We start from the raw sequence: 16,552 nt of genomic DNA on the forward strand, positions 1-16,552 counted from the left end.
GCCGATTTTTCATGTCTCTTGGTGCTTCAGAGGCCATGGAAAATCCCACTCTTCCCCATCCCAGCATACCCAAACATGCTTCGATAGTGACCAAACTTTGCGAGCATGTGGGGAGGGACCCACCCCCACATGTTCCGAAATTCTAGTCACCATCTTAGCAATTAGCGCCCAATGCAGATTTTTCAGTGCTTTAGAGGAAATGGAAAATCCTGCTCCTCCCAATGCCAGCATACCTAAACATGCTCTGATAGTGACCCAACTTTGCGAGCATGTGGGGAGAACCCTTCTCCACATGCTCGCAGAGTTTGATCACCATCGAAGCATGTTTGGATTAGCAATTAGTGCCCAGTGCATATTTTTAAGTCTCTAGGGTGCTCAAGAGGCCATAGAAAATCCCACTGTTCCCCATGCCATTCGTACCCAAACATGCTCCGATGGTAACCAAACTTTGCGAGGATGTGGGGGTCATCCCCCTCACATGCTTGCAAAGTTTGGTCACCATTGGAGCATGTTTGGATTAGCAATTAGTGCCCAGTGTGGATTTTTCAAGTCTCTTGGTGCTTGAGAAGCCATTGAAAATCCTGCTCTTCCCCCCATGCCATCGTACCCAAACATGCTCCGATAGTGATCAAACGTTGCAATCATCTCAGGGTGGGTCCCCTACACATGCTTGCAAAGTTTGGTCACCAGTGGAGCATGTTTGGATTAGCCATTAGCCCTCAGTGCGGATTTTTCAAGTCTCTTGGTACTTGAGAGGCCATGGAAAATCCCGCTTTTTCCCATGCCAGCATACTCAAACATGCTCCGATGGTGGTGACCAAACTTTGCGAGCATGTGGGGGAGACCCAACCCCAAATGATCGCATCACCATCGGAGCATGTTTTAATTAGCAATTAGTGCCCAGTGTGGATTTTTCAAGTCTCTAGGTGCATTAGAGGCAATGGAAAATCCTGCTCTTCCCCATGCCATCATACCCAAGCATGTTCTGATAGTGACCATACTTGGTGAGCATGTGGGGGTGGGAATCCCACACATGCTTGCAAATTTTTGTCACCATTGCAACATGTTTGGATTAGCAATTAGCACCCAGAGTGCGGATTTTTCTTGTCTCTCGGTGCTTAAGAGGCCATTGAAAATCCCGCTCTTCCCCATGCCATTGTACCCAAACATGCTCCGATAGTGATGACGAAACATTTTGAGCATGTGGTGGTGAGTCCCCCGTGCACATGCTTGCAAAGTTTGGTCACCACCACTGGAGCATTTTTGGATTAGCGATTAGCCCTTAGTGTGGATTTTTCAAGTCTCTTGGTGCTTGAGAGGCCATGGAAAATCCCGCTCTTGCCCATGCCAGCATACCCAAACATGCTCCGATGGTGACCAAACATTGCGAGCATGTTCAAGCACCAAGAGACTTGAAAATTCTGCACTGGGTGCTAATTTCTAATCCAAACATGCTTCCATGGTTATCAAACTTTGCAAGCATGTGGGGGCTGGTCCCCCCCACATGCTTGTAAAGTATGGTTTTTTCAAGTCTCTTGGTGCTTGAGAGGAAATGGAAATCCCACTCTCCCCCATGCCAGCATACCCAAACATGCTCCGATGGTGATTAGACTTTGCGAGCATGTGGGGGGTACCCAACCCCACATGATCACAAAGTATAATCATCATCAGAGAGCATGTTTGCATTAGTAATTAGTGCCCAGTGAGGATTTTTCAAGTCTCTAGGTGTTTGAGAGGCCATGGAAAATTCCGCTCTTCCCCATGCCATCTTACCCAAACATGCTCCGATGGTGATCAAACTTTATGAGCGTGTGAGGGTTTTCCCCCCCACATGCTTGTAAAGTTTGATCACCATTGGAGAATTTTTGGATTAGTAATGAGTGCTCAGTGTGGATTTTTCAAGTCTCTTGGTGCTTGAGAGGCCGTGGAAAATGCCGCTCTTTCCCATGCCATCATACCCAAACATGTTCCGATGGTGACCAAACTTTGTGCGCATGTGGAGGTGGGTCCCCCCCACATACTTGCAAAGTTTACTCACCATTGGAGCATGCTTCTATTAGCAATTAGGGCCCAGTGTGGATTTTTCAAGTCTCTTGGTGCTTTAGAGGCCATGGAAAATCCCGCTCTTCCCCATGCCATCCTACCCAAACATGCTCCGATAGTGGACAAACGTTTGCGATCATGTGGGGGGGACCCACCCCCACATTGTAAGAAAGTCTGCTCACCATCGGAGCATGTTTTGGATTAGCAATTAGCACCTAGTGCGGTTTTTTCAAGTCTCTTGGTGCTTGAGAGGCCATGGAAAATCCTGCTCTTCCCCATGCCATCTACCCAAACATTTTCCAATGGTGACCAAAATTTGCGCGAGCATCTGGGGGGGACCCGTCCCACATGCTTGAGAAGTGTGTTCCCTATCTATGAATGTTTAGATTAGCAATTAGAGATCGGTGATGAGTTTTCAACTCTCTTGGTGCTTGAGAGGCCATGTAAAATCTCGCTCTTCCCCATGCCATCGTACCCAACCATGCTCCGATGTGGTGATCAAACTTTGTGAGCATCTGGGGGTGCATGCCCCCCACATGCTTGCAAAGTTTTGTCACACCATTGGAGCATGTTTGGATTAGCAATTAGTGCCCAGTGTGGATTTCTCAAGTCTCTTGGTGCTTGATTGAGAGGCCATGGAAAATCCTGCTCTTCCCCATGCCATCGTACCCAAACATTCTCTGATGGTGACTAAAATTTTCGAGCATATGGGGGGGAACTGCCCCACATGCTTGAGAAGTTTGTTCCCCATCAGAGCATATTTGGATTAGAACTTAGTGATTATTTTTCAAATCTCTTAGTGCTTGAGAGGCCATGGAAAATCTCGCTCTTCCTCATGCCATTGTACTACCCAAACATGCTCAGATGGAGACCAAACTTTGTGACCATGTGGGCATGGGTCCCCCCCCACATGCTTTGCAAATTTTGGTCACCACATCGGAGCATGTTTGTATTAGCAATTAGAGCCCAGTGCGAATTTTTCTAGTCTCTTGGTGCTTGAGAGGCCATTGAAAATCCCACTCTTTCCTATGCCATTGTACCCAAACATGCTCCGATAGGAATCAAACATTGCAAGCATGTGGGGGTGGGTCCCCGGCATATGCTTGCAAATTTTGGTTAGCACTGGAGCATGTTTGGATTAGCGATTAGCCTTTAGTGTGGATTTTTCAAGTCTCTCGGTACTTGAGAGGCCATGGAAAATCCTTCTCTACCCCATGCCAGCATACCCAAACATGCTCTGATGGTGACCAAACTTTGGAAGCATGTGGGGAGGACCACCCCCACATGATCGCAAAGTCTGATCACCATCGGAGCATATTTAGATTAGCAATTAGTGCCCAATGTGGATTTCTCAAGTCTCTTGGTGCTTAAGAGGCCGTAGAAAATCCTGCTCTTCCCCATGCCATTGTTCCCAAACATTCCTTAATGGTGGTAACCGAAATTTGCGAGCATCTGGGAGGGGACCCGCCCCACATGCTTGAGAAGTTTGTTCCCCATTGGAGCATGTTTGGATTAATTAGCGCTCAGTGAGAGGGCATGGAAAATCCTATTCTTGTCCATGCCATCGTACCCAAACATGCTCCGATGGTGACCAAACTTTGTGAGCATGTGGGAATGGGCCCCCCCCCACATGCTTGCAAATTTTGATCACCATCGGAGCATGTTTGTATCAACAGTTAGGGCCCAGTGTGGATTTTTCAAGTCTATTGGTGCTTTTTGAGAGGCCATGGAAAATATCGCTCTTCCCCATGCCATTGTACCAAAATATGCTCCGATAGTTACCAAACTTTGCGAGCATGTGGGGAGAACCCATCCCCACATTTTCAAAAAATCAGGTCACCATTGGAGCATATTTGGAGTAGCAATTAATGCCCGGTGCGGTTTTTTTAAATCAATTGGTGCTTTTGAGAGGAAATGGAAAATCTCGCTCTGCCCCATGCCAGCATACCCAAACATGCTTCGATCATGACCAGATTTGGCGAGCTTGTGGGGGGTACCCACCCCCACATGATCGCAATGTTTGATCACCATCGGAGCATGCTTGGATTAGCTTAGTGCCCAGTGCGGATTTTTCAAGTCTCTAGGTGTTTCAGAGGCCATGGAAAATCCCGCTCTTCCCCATGCCATCATACCCAAACATGCTCTGATGGTGGTGATCAAACTTTGCAAGGATGTGGAGCTGGGTCTCCCCCACATGCTTGCAAAGTTTGGTCACCATTGGAGCATGTTTGGATTAGCAATTAGCACCCACCAATGCGGATTTTTCAAGCCTCTTGGTGCTTGAGAGGACATTGAAAGTCCCGCTCTTCCCCATGCCATCGTACCCAAACATGCTCTGATAGTGATCAAACATTCGAGCATGTGGGGATGGGTCCCTTGCACATGCTTGCAAAGTTTGGTCACCACTCACTGGAGCATGTTTGGATTAGCGGCGATTAGCCCTCAGTGTGGATTTCTCAAGTCTCTTGGTGCTTGATAGGCCCCATGGAAAATCCCGCTCTTCCCCATCCCAGCATACCCAAACATGCTCCGATAGTGACCAAACATTGCGAGCATATGGGGAGGACCCATAGTACCAGCCCAATTAGCATCTGTGTACCCATGTACACATATCTCTGTACCAGTTTCATAAAATAGTCCACAATGCAAAGTAGAACTCACATACCTCAGTATATGTCTCAATGCATCCAAATGCAGTTTTCGAGGAACCTGCATAAATTGACTCACCAACCCAACAACATAGCTCACATCTGGTGTGGTGATCGTCATGTAGATCAAGCTTCCTCCTATGCGCCTATACATAGTAGGATCCTCCAAAATCTCTCCTGAATCTGCACTCAACTTGCCATTCTGATCCAATGGCACTGAGATAGGCTTACAGCCTGTCATACCATACTTGGACAACATGTCCAAGCCATACTATCTCTGCAGTAATCCAATACCATGTGGTGACCTAATCACCTCAATGCCCAAGAAATATCTAAGCTCCCCCAGATCCTTCATCTCAAACTTCTGTCTAAGCAAGATCTTTACATTAAAGATCTCTGCATCATGGTCCCCCGTAATGATTGGGTCATCTACATAGATGACAACAAGCACAACGCCCCCTCTATCACTATGTCTCACATACAGCGAGAAATCTGCATTGGCTACATGAAAGCCAATAGTGACAAGATATTCAAAAATCTTGTCAGACCATGCTCTTGGTGCTTGTTTTAAGCTATACAAGGCTTTCTTCAACCTGTAAACATGCTCGAGATGCTCACATCCTCATAACAGGTGGCTGCAACATATACACCTCTTCCTACAAATCCCCATGCAAGAATGCATTCTTTACATTCATCTGATGTAAAGACCATTGCTTTGACGCAACCACTACTATCACAACTCTCACTGTTGCCATCTTGGCAACTGGGCTGAAAGTTTCCTCATAATCAATGCCATATGTCTGCGCATATCCTTTGGCTACCAATCTAGCCTTGTACCTGCTTATGCTTCCATCACTATTATGTTTTACTTTGTACACCCACTTGCATCCAATGGCTTTCTTGCCTTCAGGTAATTGCACTAAATCCCAAGTCCTATTTCCATATAGTGCATCCATCTCCTCATCCATAGCTTTCTCCCAACACACATTTCCAACAGCCTCATCAATGCATGTGGGCTCTACAACCTGCACAACTTTTGCCACATGTATCCATAGTGATGTGCCACATAACCATCATAGGTAAACCTTTACACAGGATTCTTCACTCTCCCAGATCTTTGCAGCTTTGCATTCATGGCTTCCATAGCCTTCTTTACACCAGGTGTTCTCATAGTAGCTGGTATCCCAAGATCCTCTCATCAAGGCTCATCTCTGAGCCACTAGACTCTCCATCAACATGAGAATGCCCTGCAGAAATGTCAAGCATACTAAGGGACTCAACCACTTTCTCTTTGCCTTTATGTGATGTACTATTCACATTTGCAGGACTGGTATTATGATGCAGCCTATCACTCCATGGTCTATGAATTGAACCACTAGATGAGGACTCTCGTGGTCCACTCAAAGACTATGATTGCTGACTTGCATTCTGTGCAACCACATTTCCACTCACATTAGCCCCCCCACCAACAGCTTCTTTTTCAGCAGCATACCAACTGCTCATCTCATAAAAAACAACATCCTTGCTTACCCTCAACTCACGTGTAGCAGGGTTATAACACTTGTATCCCTTTTACTCAAGGGAATATCCAATAAACACACATTTTCTAGCTTTTGGATCCAGCTTAGTTCTCAGCTCATCTGGAAGATGCACATATGCAATGCATCCAAAGACTTTCAGATGAGAAAAATCAGGTTTTTTGCCAGTAAACCTCTCCTCTGGAGTTACATCATGTATGGCTGCAGTTGGATTCTTGTTCATGATGTAAACTTCTGTAGAAACAGCCTCAGCCCAATAGCTATGCGGCATATTCTTCTCTCCCATCAATGCTCACGCAATCTCAGCAATGTGCTTGTTTTTCCGCTCAGCAACTCCAATTTGTTGCAGAGTGTATATGCATGTAAACTATCTCTGAATACCATTCTTTCGCAAAAATCCAGAGAACTCATTGGACTCTTCTCTTAGTATACCCACACATTCCTTGTGTGGTCATCAATAAATGTCACATAATACCTGTAGCCTCCCATAGACATGGTCTTCGTAGGACCCCATACATTTGAATGCATAACATCTAGTGCATTTCAGCTCACATTTTTGTCACGTGGAAATACATGCTTTGTTTGCTTTCCAAATTGGCATGCTTCACATATTTTTTCTGCATACCTTCAACTTTAAACTTTGGCAGCCATGTCACAATTCCTTTAGTCTGCATAGACTTCATTCTTTGCACATTCACATGTCCAATTCTTTTATGCCAAATATCTGTGTCTGCAACAATTCGTGAACCATTTGCAAACATTGCAGCACTCACTTCAGGCATTTTTACATTCAATGTAAACATTCTGCCCACTATGTTACCTTTTGCAACTAGCCTACACTTGTCTTTAAAGTCTTCAACATAACAACCATCAGGATTAAACCAAACCTACAAACCCTACTCAATCATCTGGCCAACTAAAACTAGATTCTTTATTATGTTCAGAACATGAAGTACATTTGCAAGGTACTTCACTTTGCCATCCTGCATAGACAATGACACATCTCCAACATGGGAAATTGGATGAGCAGTGTCATCCCTTGTTTCCACAAAACCTGGTCTTTCAAGGTTTTTCATCTCCTTGAACCACTCCCCATGACTTTTCATGTGGTTCCAAGCACCTGAATCAACGTACCATACATCATCTTTATGTGCTGCTTCAACATTTTCAGACATGGCATTAACGACATGCTGCATAACAAACAACCTTTCATTATCTTCATTGTTATTTGTACTCTTTATCTTCTTCTTCCCCTTCCCCTTTTAAAGATAATGGGAGAGCTTCAAACCCTAGCAAGAAAACACACACACAAGAGAGAGATGGATAGCTGAATATTCTTCTATCTTCTTCTTCTCTACTCAAACACACAAGAGAGAGATGGATAGATGAATTTTCTTCTATCTTCTTCTTCTCCACTCAACCAACATAACATAAAGATAAGAGTACACACTATGGGTTATTACTCAAATACTACAACATGCAAGGGTCGGTCCATAATGTGAACTCGACTAAATGAGATAGCACTATAACTATTCTAGTCTCTAGTAATCCAAAATGGCTGTCACACACACACAGCCTATCATCCCACTGGATACATATCACCCATAATCTCACCAACCATGCTAGTGGTGTAGATGCGGAAGCTGTCACCCAGACGGTTCATCAATGTCCGTTGCGCTAGATATCTCAACCCTCCCCCTTGAGCTCAAATCCCCACAGTGCACTCCAAGTAAGCTCGTAAACCTGTGGAGCTTCTCTGTGTCCAATGCCTTCATGAAGATGTCAGCTACCTAATCCTTTGTGGTGATATATACCAGATCTACATCTCTTGCTAAAACCTTCTCCCTCACAAAGTGATAATGCACCTCAATGTGCTTCGTTCTAGCATAATATACTGGGTTACTGGCCAAATGTATGCTACTCATGTTGTCACAATATATGACAACTGCCCTATCCATTGGATCTCCCATGTCACCAAGTAGCTTCTAAAACCAAGCTACCTCACAAGTTGCCAACAACAGCACCCCTATACTCTGCCTCTGTACTACTCAACAAGGCAACTGTTGGTTGCTTATCACTGCTCCAACTCATAGCAGCACTCCCAAATGAGAACATAAAACCACTGGTAGATCTCCTGTCTGCAATACTACCAGCCCAATCAGCAACTATGTACCCATGCAACTGTATCTTAGTACTAGCCTCATAGGAAAGTCCATAATCAACTGTGGACTTTATGTACTGGAGGATCCATCTAGTTGCATCCAAGTGTGGCTTCCTAGGGGCTTCCATAAAGTGACTCACAAGTCCACCAGCATAGCTCAAGTCTGGCCTTGTAATGGTCATGTAGATCAAACTACCCACTATGCGCTTGTATGTAGTGGGGTCCTGCAAAAGCTCACCTGTATCTATGGAAAGCTTTGTGTTCTGCTCCAATGGCACTGAAATAGGCTTACAGCCTGTCATACCATTCTTGGATAACATGTCCAAGGCATACTGCCTTTGCAAAGCAAAATGCCATGAGGTGATCTCACCACCTCTATGCCCAAGAAATACCGCAGCTCACCCAAATCCTTCATCTCAAACTTTTTCTTCAAAAGCATCCTGACATCATGTATGTCTGCATCACTATCACCAGTGATAATCAAGTCATACACATAGATGACTAATAGCATAATCTCTCTATCTGTCTTTTTCACATATAGTGAAAAATCTGCATTGGATTGGATATCTGAAATCCAATGGTAACAAGATACTCCCCGATCTTGTTTGACCATTCTTTGGGTACCTATTTCAAGCCATACAAGGCTTTGCATAACCTGCACACAAAATCTGGATGTGCATCACTCTCATAACTTGGTGGCTGCATCATGTACACTTTTGCTTGTAAATCACCATGCAAGAAAGCATTCTTTACATCCATTTGATGTAAATACCAACCCTTCGTTGTAGCTATACCAATGACAGCTCTCATGGTTGCCATTCTTGCAACCGGGCTAAATTTCTCCTCATAGTCTATGCCATAAGTCTGTGCATAGCCCTTGGCAACCAATCTTGTCTTTGTACCTGCTCACACTGAACCATCAACATTGTTCTTGACTTTATACACCCACTTACATCCAATTGCCTTCTTTTTCTTAGGCAAAGGCACTAACTCCCGTGTTGTATTTGCATCCAATGTTGCCATCTCCTCATCCATGGCATCTTCCCATTTCTTATTTCCAATTGCCTGCTCAAAGCAAGTGGGCTCAACCTCCTATATTGCTTTTACCATGTAAGCATAATGATGGGTTGTATATCCATCATATCTCAATAGGGTATCTAACCCTTGTAGACCTGCGTACACCTAGATCACTACTAGGTGTCCTCAAAAAAACCCTAGTTCTCCTTACACCAAGAGTAATCACAGACGGAATGCCAAGCTTCTCATCAAGGCTCTGCTCAGAGCCAGTAGAGTCACCATCCACGTATGAGTGATCTGCTGACAAATCTGTTAGATTTTCGTGATGCTCATGCTAGATCAAAAATGTGGAGGAGAAAGACTCACAAAATACAAGAAAATATCTTGCTTATTAAGTTGCTCAAAATACAACTAGGCTTCTTACTCCATACAATGCCTTTGGCATGTGCCTTTAAATAGACTTGCTAGTGGCCTAGGGTTAGGTGGCTCCCTTAGGACCATTCACACCCACACACCTTCTACACCCTTGTTCACTAAGGCTCCAAGGCCTATATCTCAATACCCCCCCTCAATACCAGCTATGAAAAAATGTGCTTGGAATGGGTGGCCTAGGGTTAGGTGGCTCCCTTAGGACCATTCACACCCACACACCTTCTGAGTGTATTTTCCTAAACTGGTCACATCGTCTTTTCTTAAAACTCATGAAGGAGTTGGTCTTGGTCAAAGTCTGATTCTGGGTTCGAGTCATGTAAGGTTGTTGAGATATCTAGCTCATCTAGTGAGGAGGTGGACACTGATGACCCGCCTGGGGGATAGGCCCCACACTTATACCACTGGCATGGTTGGTGAGATCATGGGTGATATGCGGTCAGTGGGATGACAGGCTGCGTGACAGCCATTCTAGAGACTGGCATAATTATAGTGCCAACTCATTTAGTTGGGTTCACACTATAGAGAACCCTTGTATGTATTTGGTTGAGTACCTTTCATATTGGATGTACTCTTATCTTTGTATATGGTATGTTGAGTGTTGAGTGAAGAAGAAGAAGATTTTCAGCCTCTCATCTTGTGTGTTCTCTATTAGGGTTTTGTGAGTGTGTGTGTGCTTGCAAGAGCTCAAGCTCTCTTCCCCCTTGCATCTTTTCATGGTATCAGAGCCTAGTTCATGCTAAGGGCTGAGCTGCAAGCAAGAGAACCACAGGAAGCAGTACGAGGGTAAGAGCTTCAACTACTCTTCCTCCCTATTTGTGTTGGTGACTACACCCTTCGAGCACTGCGGGTAAGTCATCGATTCTCTGCAAAACTTTGTTTTAAGAACTGCAGGAAGACAGATTGGTTGTGCAAACACTGTGGGTGCTGCAAAGAGGTCAACAGTTGCTATTGGGTGTATGTATGCATATTGAAGTCACTGGTTGTGACATTTGAGAGTACTACAGTACCGCTCTGTAAAAAATATAGCAGTTGTGCAAGACAAACCAGAGTGCTATTTTTGGTAAATTTGTCTGTCTGGCAAGATGTCAAATGATGGCATAACCCAGATTGTGGCTGAGAAGCTTGATAAGAACAACTTCCATGCTTGGAGGTTCAGGTTGACGAATTTCCTAACGGGAAAGGGCTATTGGGACTACATAGAAGGTGAGCATGAAGAGGCACCGAAGATACCGGACATAAATCCGACTGCTGCAGACGTGAAAGAGTTTAAAGTCTGGAACCAAGGAGCTAGGAAAGTTATGTATTGGCTCTCCATTAGTATACAGGACACCATGATTGGGCACATTCAGGATGCCAAGTCCCCCAAGGAGGCATGGGACACCTTGGTAAATCTCTATGAAACAAATACCAAGGCACGTAAGATACAGTTGAAGAATGAACTTCATACTGTGGAGAAAAAGAGCATGTCTGTGAATGACTATGCATTGAAGATAAAGGGTATTGTGGAATCCCTTGCATCTATTGGTGTGCCAGTAGATGATGATGATAAGGTGGAAGTCTGTCTACGTGGTCTCGGGCCACAATACAAGGCGTTCAAGACATCTATTCAGACTCAAGAAAACATTCCCAACTTTACAGATTTGGTGTCTATGCTGATTATAGAAGAGAAGAGCTTGGGTGAAGACCAACAGTCTTCACAAAACAAAAACAGTTCAGAGCAACAGGCTTTCTACACAAGTTCAGGAAGAGGACGAGGTAGAGGAGGCCGTGGATGCAGTCAAGGAGGTGGCCGAACAGGTAATCAGAATTATGGTTAGTAACAACAACAACAACAGTCCAAGAATACACAACAACATCAACAACACACAGGTGGAAGAGGCAAAGTAAGAGGCAGGGGGAGTCAAAGAGGACGTGGAAATTGGCAAAGGCAATATAATGATGCACGTTGTCGTGAAGTGTGCGGTACAGCCAGGAAAGTACGAAACTTCTAGCTGTGTGAGTGAATGTCAAATCTAACAAGGAAACTCACGCACAAAATTTCCCAAGGAGTATTGAACTTCACTATTTCCAATGACAATTACATGTGTCAACTTGCCTCAATACAACCTTGAATTCATCCTGATGATTGCACAAAATTGCATATCAAGTGTTTATTCCTTTCATTCACATGTAGGCATAACAAGGCCTTCAAATTTTCCCAATATACATGTGACCAGTTACATCCTTTACATCCAGTGTCATCAAAACCATTATATCATGATGCTCTTTTTCACCTGAAAACCTGCCTTAATATTCTAACATCTCACAAGCAAAAGATGGCATAACATGCTCATGACTTCCAGAATTCAATCAAGCAGAAGATAGACCAATTTCCCGTGATTTAAATGTGCTAAGAGGATACCTTTTTCCACAAAACTTCAAGTTCTAAAAAAAAACAACCATTAGCTTGTTCACCAAGCTTTTCTCAATATCAAATCCTTTAAGGATTTATGGGTCTTACCCTTTTCCCAAGTCCAATAAAGTAATAAAAAAAAGCTTATCTGAATGTATGGGTGGATTTACACATTGTTTTTTTTATTTTTGCTTGTCTCGAAAGTCGCTTCAACGTTGATTATGCGAGGAAGAAACGCGGGAGCAGCACCGTTTCAGTCTTGATTTTTTGAAATTGGTTTTTCCCATAATTATATCATCATGTAGTACTAGATTTACTCTCTAATTCTAACACCTACAAAGCACAAGTAGTATATGTATTCAAGAAATTAAAAACTCTGGTAGATTTTGACGCTGTTCCTCAACTCTGCAGAATTTATATCCCACACTGGTTCGCCGCCGTCTGCCTCCGGTCCTTTTCTATTTTTCCCCGCGGAGAAGTCGTGCTTACCACCCTTTTGCCGCTATTCATTCGGATTTTCCAATTACAAATGCTGCGCTTGTTCCAGAAAATTCTAAATAAAAGAAATATCTTCCCTTTTCCACGTACGCTGCCACCCATTATATATTACTTCTAACCTTAGCATTAAGGTTAGAATTCTCAATGCAAGGCATAACCTTAGCATTAAGGTTAAAGTTCTCAATGCAAGCGGTTCATCTATTTTTTTTTAAATTCCCCCACATTCAATGAACTCTTCGGCACTGTGATGTTCATTAAATCTCCATTTCTCTTGGCACCTTCATAGTTTATAAATCATCATATCGGCCCGTGTGATTTATAGAATCTCCAATTGTTCATTCAAGCATTTCACCATGTCTTCATAAATGCATTCCTTTGTGCATTGGTATGCCCTCATGCCATCATATATAACTGGATGCTTCTAACTTGCCCATGAGCTCTGAGTAACAGCAAAAACATCATCCTCCATACTCATATACAAAAACTCCTAGATCTTGCTCTGCCTCAACTCATCTTATTGAACCTCATTTACAATATGAACATATGTACATGGCATCATATAATGACTCGTCATGGCACTTAACTCATGCATCTGGATTTGTATTTGATGGCCTCACATGCACGGTTTCACACCATAGACGTGCCATGGCACGACATCCACCCCCTCTAAACCTGCACATCCTCTGGTATGTGCCAAATCATCATCAAGGTCCACATATAACTGGATGTCGTCTTCATCTTCTGCAGTTCCAGGAAGATCATCCTCTTCCTCTTCAACCATATCCATACTACCACTGTCAAGCCTCTCATCCTGAATCTCTTGTGAATCAAAAGGATCATTATCATGCCTTCTTTTAAATATCTTGATTCTTTTGCCAGCCACAAGATTCTTTACTTCTGTTCCATCAAGCTCACACAGAGTATACGTGGCATTTCCATGCACATGCTTGACAATGTAAGGGCCAAACCATCTTTTTGCAAATTTTCTTTGAACAGTGAATTGGTTGTCAAGGCTACTATCATACATTAGAACCCAATAACCTTCTTCAATAGGTTTTGGCCGGAGTCTGTGTCTACTATCAAATCTTTCTTTATTTTTCAGCCTTGCATCTTTCAAGCGAGCTTTAGCAAGCTCTACATCTTCAGGCCTCCTCTCCAACTGTCTTATTCGCAATGCAAGGAGGTCATCTCTGCTCAATCCTTCCACCCAGGGCAATACATTCCAAGTTAGAATTACTTCTTCAACTAGCATCACTGGCTTCTGACCATACATTAATTCTGCAGGCATGTATCCTGTCACTGAGCTATGAGTTGTACGGTCAGCCCACAAGGCATATGGTAGCAGCTTTGGCCACTCTCTCATCCTTTCTCTGCATGCCTTAGCCAAAGCTTTAATGATTGGAGGATGTCCTTGCTCACTTTTCCCATTGCCCTCAGGATTGTAAGCACATGTTAGGGACAGTTTGATACCAATTCTAGAAAAGAATTCCCTTGCTTCTTCAACATCTAGCTCACCCCTATCACCTGTTATTTTCCCAACACAACCATATCGGCAGATCACATCTTCCAAGAGAAATTTGCATACTGTTTCCGTACTCTTTGTTCTAAGAGCACGCCCTTCTACCTGATTTGTCAAATCTTCTCTTGCAAGTGCTATATACCGCATCTGCCAAATTCCCAAAGGCATTGTAACTAGATCCACTACCCATTTGTAGTGCATGGCAGGTGGGTAGGTTGGTTGCAAGCCATCACGATGCCGCACATTTGAGTACATTTGGCATACTATGCATGTTTCCACATATTGGGAAATATCCTTGTACATTCCTTTCCACCAATGTTTTTCCTTTATTTTGGTAAAGGTGGCCCACACACTTCTATGTCCAGCCCAGAGACTCTCATGGAATTCTTTCACAAGCTTTCCTTGAGTCTCTTTATCACATATGACTCTCTGTGGCATAGCATTCCTCTGCTTAGGATGCTTCCAGAGATACCCATCCTTTAGAAAGTAACCATATGCTTTTCTGCGGATCCTCTTAAATTCTGAGTCAGACCAATTTTCTTGCCTTGTCAGAGTACTCAAATATTGACCAATAAGCAATCAATCTCCTTCATATATTTCCTCAATAAAAGACTCAAGTGCATTTGATAGGCAAATATGATCCCCTTTTGCATATGCTGTAGTATAGAACTTTGTACCCACATCATCAATGTCACTAATCATCTCTTTCTCATCTTCATACCTGGCTCTTGATAGCATATCTGCAACTGGATTATCTTTTCCCGCAATATGCTCAAACTCAGGGTTTAGTGACTTGATATAAGCAATCCACCTAAGCATAGCAATATCTGGAGTGGTACAACTTGCTATCATCCCAAGAAGTGGCAAGCAATCAGTTTCCACAAGTACAGATGCCCCAATAAGATATTCTTTTTCACATTTTAGAGCAGTGACTATCCCCCATAATTCTCTCTTGATCTGTGGATACTTTCGTTGCCGAAAGCTTAATACCTTTGCTCCAAATCTAATTACATACCTATGATCATCCTCATCATCTTGCCCTACTGCCCATCCTATCCCAGTAGGACTAGTATCAACTGTAACAATCACAGGCCTGCCACACTCATAATCTGCCTTTCTCAATGTGGGTGATGATTGGAGCAAATATTTCAGCTTCCGCATAGCTTTAATATGTACTGCACTCCACAGAAATTTTTGATTTTTCCTCAAAAGTTGATAAAGAGGATCTGCTACATGTGCATAATGTGGGATCCAAATAACATAAAAGACACATGCTCCAAGAAATCTCCTCAGCTCTGTAACATTAATGCATGTCTCTTTCATTCTTTGTATTGCATCTATTTTGGCTGGACAAGGTCGACGTCCACTAGTACTACAAAGATGTCCCACTATTAGCACTTCACCAACTCCAAACACTGATTTCAGCCCAGATAAAGTAAGATTCACTTCTTCAAGCCTGGATAGAATCATGTCACAATCCTTTATATGATTTGCCACAAACTTGCGGCACCCCTTTGAATCCAAATCCCCATCTTTGTCTTTCTCATCACAGCCCTTTATTGGCACATCATCCAAAAATGGCATAGTTTTTTGTGGTATGAAGTCTCGTAAGACTTTATTCATTCCATTCATCATATGTGCCACTGAGTTAGTGGCTCCCTGTGGTAAGGTACACATCCTTACTAATCCCAAAGGAGTTCTCATTGTGGTCAAGTCCCTGCTTTGTATATCCAGCTGGAACTGATCATATCCCGAATACAGATCACCCATAGAGTATATAGCTTTCCCTGCAAATGCTTCTGCAAACTCATCCGCAATTGGACCTGCTCCCACATTCCTGATTGTGACTTTGTTTACAAGTTGCATGTCTTGAATAAAGCGCAATGTCCCATTTTTCTTTGGTACAGTAAACCATCTGTTGGAATATGGGGCACATGAAGGCTCCAAGATCCCCATCCTAATCTTTTCCTTTAGTAATTCCATCAACTTTGGCAAGAGAGCCTTTGGTACTGGAATTGGCCGCAGGTTCCAGGGTACATGTGGAACAGTAAAGATCACCATTGGTGCTGTTACACTTGGATCAACACAGCCTATCTCATGCGGCTGAAAAGCAAAGGCTTTCCCATGTTTTACAAGCATCTCCTCAAAGCATTCCCTTTCAACTGGCAACAGAAAATCCTTCTCACCAATCTTCAGCTCTTTTAGAGTTTCTTGAGTAAATTTATGCCCAATTTTCTTCGGATCTCTAAGATTGGGTTGCATAGAAGCTTCATCTATCTTCTCCTTGCTTCCTGGTGGCAAGGG

The sequence above is a fragment of the Cibotium barometz genome, chromosome 19, assembly GCF_041138505.1.
Source record: "Cibotium barometz isolate CiBa-2024 chromosome 19, ASM4113850v1, whole genome shotgun sequence".
Lineage (NCBI taxonomy): Eukaryota > Viridiplantae > Streptophyta > Polypodiopsida > Cyatheales > Cibotiaceae > Cibotium > Cibotium barometz.